The sequence below is a fragment of the Leptodactylus fuscus genome, chromosome 1 (genome assembly GCF_031893055.1).
Source record: "Leptodactylus fuscus isolate aLepFus1 chromosome 1, aLepFus1.hap2, whole genome shotgun sequence".
NCBI classification, from domain to species: Eukaryota; Metazoa; Chordata; class Amphibia; order Anura; family Leptodactylidae; genus Leptodactylus; species Leptodactylus fuscus.
In genome coordinates, this window is record NC_134265.1 from 97,478,096 (window position 1) to 97,484,446 (window position 6,351).

General features: G+C 45.0%; 4 non-coding genes across 4 annotated transcripts; 1 reads left to right on the forward strand and 3 right to left on the reverse strand.

The window, feature by feature from the left end:
• Positions 1-1,742: 1,742 nt before the first annotated feature.
• TRNAD-GUC (transfer RNA aspartic acid (anticodon GUC)) lies at positions 1,743-1,814 on the reverse strand. The gene has a single exon. It is a non-coding gene; the product is annotated as a tRNA-Asp (tRNA).
• Positions 1,815-2,089: 275 nt separating this feature from the next.
• Positions 2,090-2,161, reverse strand: TRNAD-GUC (transfer RNA aspartic acid (anticodon GUC)). Its single transcript has one exon. It is a non-coding gene; the product is annotated as a tRNA-Asp (tRNA).
• A 286-nt stretch (positions 2,162-2,447) lies between these two features.
• Positions 2,448-2,520, reverse strand: TRNAF-GAA (transfer RNA phenylalanine (anticodon GAA)). The gene has a single exon. It is a non-coding gene; the product is annotated as a tRNA-Phe (tRNA).
• Positions 2,521-2,723: 203 nt separating this feature from the next.
• TRNAA-UGC (transfer RNA alanine (anticodon UGC)) lies at positions 2,724-2,795 on the forward strand. Its single transcript has one exon. It is a non-coding gene; the product is annotated as a tRNA-Ala (tRNA).
• Positions 2,796-6,351: the final 3,556 nt, after the last annotated feature.

Below are 6,351 nucleotides of genomic sequence, written 5' to 3' on the forward strand. Positions count from 1 at the left end.
CAGCCAAAAAAAAAACGGACATACGGACATCAGCGGTTTGCTTCTAAAATCCATTCAAATGAATGAGTTTTAAAGCTGACCGCCGGGTAGCTGTCCCCTGTCCAGTTTCACTGGCGCTGAGGACGGAAACCTGGCAGAATGACACAGAGTGCACAGGGGCGCAAGTATGAACGCCCCCCCCCAAGTATATGTAATTTAACGGAATGTAGCTGCTAAACCAAGAAACTTTCAGTGCTTTTATGACAGACATTGCACTGCTACATTTACTTGTATGATCTGTCTTCTGATATTAGGCTACGTAAGGATCAGCGGAACTCAGGGGTGAACCTACCCCTTTTGCCGCCCGAGGCGAACTACAGAAAGCCGCCCCCCCCCCCCCCGGGAGGAGGGGGCGGAGCGAAGGGGCGTGGCCGAGGGAAGGGACATGATGACGCAAAGGGGGCGGGGATTAGCGCCATTCGCAGGCAGAGAGCAGGCACGGAGATGACCTGCTGTCTGCCTGAGCGTGAGGGGAGGCTGCTGGAGCAGCGCTGCTTCAGTGGCCTCCCCAATCCAGCACTCGGTGCTAAGCCAGTCCAGAACAGCTTGTCCTGGACTGGCTTAGGTAATCAAAAATGCCGCCCTCCCTGGGGCCCTGGCATAGCGCCGCCTGAAGCGGTCGCTTCAGGTCGCCTCATGGGAGGTGCGGCGCTGGCGGAACTGTTATACTTGTTTCTGAATGTCTTTATTCTTTCTTCTGTATAATGTAAACTCAATAAAAACCGTTTGAATTTTAAAAAAAAGTATGAACACCCCCTAATAGAAGCGGAGCTGCAGCATTTCCCTGGTGTCACTGCTATAAAATGACAGCTGGCAACTACTATATGAGAACCATCCACCACGTAATAGCAGGTCCGCACTCCTTAGGCTTGGTAAAAATTAACTTTTAATCTGCCATTTTAAAACTTACATAACACAAACAAAACGTGAAAAAAGTTCAGAAAAAAGACATAGTGTTTTAAAAACGCTGGCAACTACTATATACCTGTGGCGCTGGGAAACTACAACTCCACTCCTATTGAATAAAAGCAGAGCTGCTTCCCTTCCCGATCCGCTGCTATAGCTTCCAAATGAATTGGTCCACACGTGAGTCCATGAAAATCATGGCGTCCATCTAAGCTCATTTATTAAGCAGGGTGGAGTGCTGGATATCATTTGTTTCATCATCAACCCCCATAAAATGGCCAGTAAAGGGCCCTATCAGCAAAATTATACCGTATGAGCCCCACATATGCCTGAATAGCCTTTAAAAGGGCTATTCATACACCATTAATCTTATTTTAAAAGCTCCCCCCGTTTTTAAATAATACCCTAAAAAAGATTTTTAAAATTATACTTACTGTGCACGGTGGGCGGTTTGTGCACTGGTGGACGTCATTTGCTGGCACGCTGTGTCTTCTTCCAGCGACGTCCTCTTGGGCTCGCTCTTACACGCTTTCATCTTCTTTTCTTCCGGAATGAAGGAGTTTTTGAACTATAATTTCTATACCCACTGTATTGGGCATAGTGGCGCAGATTTATTAAGACTGGTGTTTCATATGCCATTCTTAATAAGGGTCCCAACAGTGTCAAGAGAGGGAAAGCTGTGGCATACCTTTGACTCAAAAAACGTACCTTGTGCCAAAGATATCTACCACCAGGAAAAAAATGGCATATAAGGATTGATAAATTTCCCTCAATAAAAAAAAACAAAAACATCTTGCCTCCCCGTCGGGGAATCGAACCCCGGTCTCCCGCGTGACAGGCGGGGATACTTACCACTATACTAACGAGGATTAACTGTTCGAAAGGTTCACAGTTTGTCTTTTATGACTAATCAGGCGTACCAGTCATCGTTATGATTTATTACTGAGTGTTATAAAATAAGAAAGGTGTTTGTGTATTATTTGTTGCCTTGTTCAATCAAACTATTCTAAAAGTAGGAGACAGAAGTATACATTGACTGTAGTAAGAAATGTATTTTGTTTATAGTAAGAAGTAGTGTTAGTAATCGCTTTGTCAGTTTTCTAGAGTGCAAAAATATAAGAAAAAGGCAGAAAAAAAACTCAGCCTCCCCGTCGGGGAATCGAACCCCGGTCTCCCGCGTGACAGGCGGGGATACTTACCACTATACTAACGAGGACTAGCTGTAACGGATCTGAAAATCTAGCTCTATGGCAGTGTATAAAGAAGCACAGCTACAACAAATAGCTGAAGACTCAATAGATTTTCTTGCTATTTACATGCGTAGTATAGGCTGGAAAATTATAGTGCGGTATTAAAGCTCATTGTTTTACATAGTAGATTATTTATCATGTCACTAGACTGCCTATGTAACAAAACAAGCATATAAATTGTAAGCTCATATCTAACATCACTGGAGGTTGGCAACATTCACTAAAGCTTCCAGGATCATGGAACAAAAGGACTGCCGAAACCCGGGATCGAACCAGGGACCTTTAGATCTTCAGTCTAACGCTCTCCCAACTGAGCTATTTCGGCTGATACCTATAGCTTGGTTTATGCTGTGGTCTTGTGCCTTGGCCTGTATAGGTTTTAAGGTACAATGTATAAGGTACAACATATCTATAATAGACACATTGACCGTTATACTAATAAGGGCAGACCATAAACAATCCACTTCCTCATTGTGCACACACTCTGATTTAGTACAATTCTCAGTTGTAGAGCCCTCACTACAGCTAGGGGATGTAGCTCAGTGGTAGAGCGCATGCTTTGCATGTATGAGGCCCCGGGTTCAATCCCCGGCATCTCCAGGGAATGTTTATTTTCTTTTTTCCCCCACTTTTCCTTAATTTCATCTTTTTATGCAATGTCTAAGCAATGTCACTATACACTGGACTTAACAGTAGACATCACAGCTCCAGAGTTGAAGTTGCAATCTTTATGTAGCCCCATCCGCTACATGGATGAGACTGTGGTGTTGCTTGAATACTTCTATCATAAATCAGTTGTGCAGACGATGATAATATCCTGTATTAAAGTGTTTCTTTTATTTATTTATATACAGTGGCGTAACTAGGAATGGCAGGGCCCTGTGGCGAACTTTTGACATGGAGCCCCCCTCCCCCCGACCAACACCGAAGACCTCGACCAACCCCCTCTTACGCATTCCTGCGTGTTCTATTATTCCCCATAGTGGCCCCTGCACACAGTATTATCCCCCATAGTGGCCCCTGCACACAGTATTTTGTCCCTTACTGGTCCCTGCACACAGTATTATCCCCCATAGTGGCCCCTGCACACAGTATTATCCCCCATAGTGGCCCCTGCACACAGTATTATCCCCCATAGTGGCCCCTGCACACAGTATTATCCCCCATAGTGGCCCCTGCACACAGTATTATGCCCCACTGTGGACATCCATAAACAATTATTATACTCTGGGGTCTTTTCAGACCCCAGAGTATATTAGTCGGAGACCCGGGGGAATAAAAACATAAAAAAACTACTGTTTCTTACCTGTCCCCCGGCTCCTACGCTATCGGCCTCCACTGCCGTCCTTCTGCAATGACGTCGGACGTCACATGACCCGGGACGTAGGCTGGGTTCATGTGACGTCAGAGACATCAGACAACAAGGAAGGAGGCCTGGCAGGATCGTGGAGAGGTAAGTAATAGTGTTTTTTTTTTGTTTCTTACGTCCCGGTCCACCAATTATTATACTCGGGGGTTCGAAAAAACACCCCCCCCCCCCCCCTGCAAGTATAATGATAGCAGCGGTAGTGGCTGTCACCGGGCCCCCAATGTCCCGGGTCCTGTGGCAGCTGCCTCTGGTCCTTTGGCGGTAGTTACGCCACTGTTATATATATATATATATATATATATATATATCAGTTATGACCCTCAGATTGCGGATTCTGGCTATACGCAGACATATTAGTTTATAATGAACTCCATGGAGGGATGACGAGAAGGGAAACTGAGTGCAGACACTTGAGTCTACAGCATCTACTGAGTATTTTATCTCACAGAGCTGGATTATAACCAGCTTTGTTGTAAAGTAAAACGGTTGATGACAATTACAGGAGGAGTCTCTTGTTTATCTGTCTTGGGGAGTGGTACGCCTGTACGCTGTGCATCACCTGCACTACTCATTTACAAAGTCAAAAAAAAAAAGTTTAAAAAGTTTTAATTATATTTCTACTTGTAAAATATATAATGAAAATCATGTCCACGGTTCCTTATCTTAGAAGCACATAAGTTTTTCAGGTTTTAATGTCATTTAGGCCAGGGCCTCCACAGAGCGTCAACGCTGCAAGAAAAATCACGGTATTTTATACTCAGGGCAAAGTAGATGGGATTCTAGCGAATCCCATGCCCATTTTGCTGTAAAAAACACGGTGCAGACAAGCTGTGATTTCCAAAACCGGTGTGGTTTTCAAAATTGCAGTATGTCAATTATACCTATGTAAACACCAACAGTTTCCCCTTAAGTATAATGGAAACAGAAAGTCTGCAGAGGAAACCTCTGCAAACTATCTAAAGTGCTGAGGGAAGAACTGTGATGCGTTACAGCCATGGTTTATCTCACAGCGCTTTTTTGCTATGGTGTCTTAGCCTAACCTAAGGGCTCGTTCATACGGGGCAAGAGGGGGTGGATTCTGACGCTGAATCCACCTCAGAATCCATCCCCTGGAGGTCTATGTAGACCACTAGCTTCCTTTTTTCCCGTGTGCGGTACGTTCCCGCTCACAGAAAAAAGAAGCGAGCTGCCCTTTGTTCAGGTAGATTCCACGGCTGATTCAGCCCCAGCGTCCACCTCGCGGCAGAACCCTCTGGACTAGGCCCATTCATTTGGGCCTACTCCGGAGCGGGAAGCCCTGACAGTCGTGGCAGGCGCATTTTGGTCCTACTCTGACGCAGCTTCCCATGTCACAATCAGGACCAAAATACGCCATACCTTGCCCTGTGTGAACTAAAGGAGTTATGCCATGTAAAGTATCTACTTGTTCATAGGAGAGCAAGGGTGAGCAATCTTTTTGGTCTGGGGTGCCAATTTGAGGAGGGGAAGGGGGGAAGAGAGAAAAAAAATCAAAAGATGAAGTACTCATTGTGTCATGTAATAATTGTAAGGGTGTCAACCTCAGTGATTACAAAAAAAAAAAAAAAAGGGTTGCCCTGAAGACCTGTCAGGGGGCCACAACACTCTGGTTGGGAGGATGACCCCCCCCCCCATGTCTTCATGCAACGTTATCTACTATTTTCCAGTAGTGCCTAGTCTGAAAAGATTAGGAAACACTGTCCTACACAAAAGTCATATGACGCAAACTGCAACAAGTTAGTGGATTAAACTTGTCCCTGACTTTTATAGTCAAATTTTTAGCCATCATAAGCCTGGTCTTTGTAGAGGAAATGTAAGGAAATCTTTCAAGCCTTGAAATTAACAAAGGCGAGTTTATCCGCCATATTATACTTTGCAGCAGCCAAATGCTGTTCTCTGACTAGGCGACTGGTATATACAATTGGAAATTGTCTCTCACATCCCCCCACCCCCGTGCATTCTCCCCTCCAAATGTATTTAAATGGCTGCTTAGAGAGAGATTGCCAACCGGAGCACTGCCATTTACTTAAAACAGCCAAGAGAGTCCTGTGCCAATTAGATATGGCTAGGGTGCTGACTCCAGTGTCAGGGGTTGCTGACCCCTGAGATAGAGGATACATTTCTGAATAGTGGAGTCTGACCGCTGAGACCTCCACCAATCCTGAGCGTGGAGGGTCCTTTTCCCCCACTCTGCATTCAGACTGATCACAGGCAGCCTGAGTGTAAGAGTATCTGTTGGTGAATGGTGCTCCTAGTCACTTGGGAACGCTGAAGATAGTGCTTTACTCTGGCTATCTCCAGCAGTCTGATTCAGGTGAACCCACCATCCACCAAGTGATATGACCTACACTCAGCCTGGCAGCATGTAGAACTGGTGGGGGTTTTGGTGGTCAGGTTTTCATGGAATAACCCCTTTAATACACTGGGAATTAATACACTGAAAGAGGACCTTTCACCCACCTTCATTAACTTGTACCAGCTCTTTGCATCCTTTAAAAGGTGCAGCTCCAATGATACTGGCACAGTTAGAAATTTTCTCTAGCCCCTACCAAACCTGAGCAATCAGTTCTACTAGCAGTGACAGCTTAGGAACAGTAGGAGCTAGAGAGAAAGAGGGCTGGAATCAGAGGAGTGGGGCTGGAGGCAGCGAAAGGACCTCTTTAACATTCATTTGATGTGGGACCACAACCATCTTATGAACTAGTAGGGCAATTAGTAATTACTTTAATAACTAATTAGTTTAATAACAATTCCCATTAATTATTTACA